Source organism: Brassica oleracea, chromosome C9 (genome assembly GCF_000695525.1).
Source record: "Brassica oleracea var. oleracea cultivar TO1000 chromosome C9, BOL, whole genome shotgun sequence".
NCBI classification, from domain to species: Eukaryota; Viridiplantae; Streptophyta; class Magnoliopsida; order Brassicales; family Brassicaceae; genus Brassica; species Brassica oleracea.
In genome coordinates this window covers 9,100,689-9,101,042 of record NC_027756.1, presented here as the reverse complement: position 1 = coordinate 9,101,042, position 354 = coordinate 9,100,689, and positions in this window count along the sequence as shown.

The following is a 354-nucleotide window of genomic DNA, read 5'->3' as shown; positions in this document are numbered from 1 at the left end:
TTCCCCCCTTTTTTTTTTTTTTTTTTTTTTTCAATTGAGCATCTTTTTGAAACATGACTGGCTCTTTTAAGATTAGGGAGGGGCCACAGATTGACGCGAAACCTGTACCTCACATATTGACGGCACATCAAGCAACTCTTTTGCACAGCGTTCTCAGGTTCAAACATAATCTGAATTATACGTACATCCTGAGCAAGTACCTGCACTAACATCTGCACATCTTGACTCAATGGTCAAGCTTACACACTCCAATTGCATTTCTTAGAGTAATAAAACAGGTGTATTCAAGAGATTTAGTAAATATATGAGCCAATTGAGAATCAGTAACTACATGATCGATGACTACCTGATTGT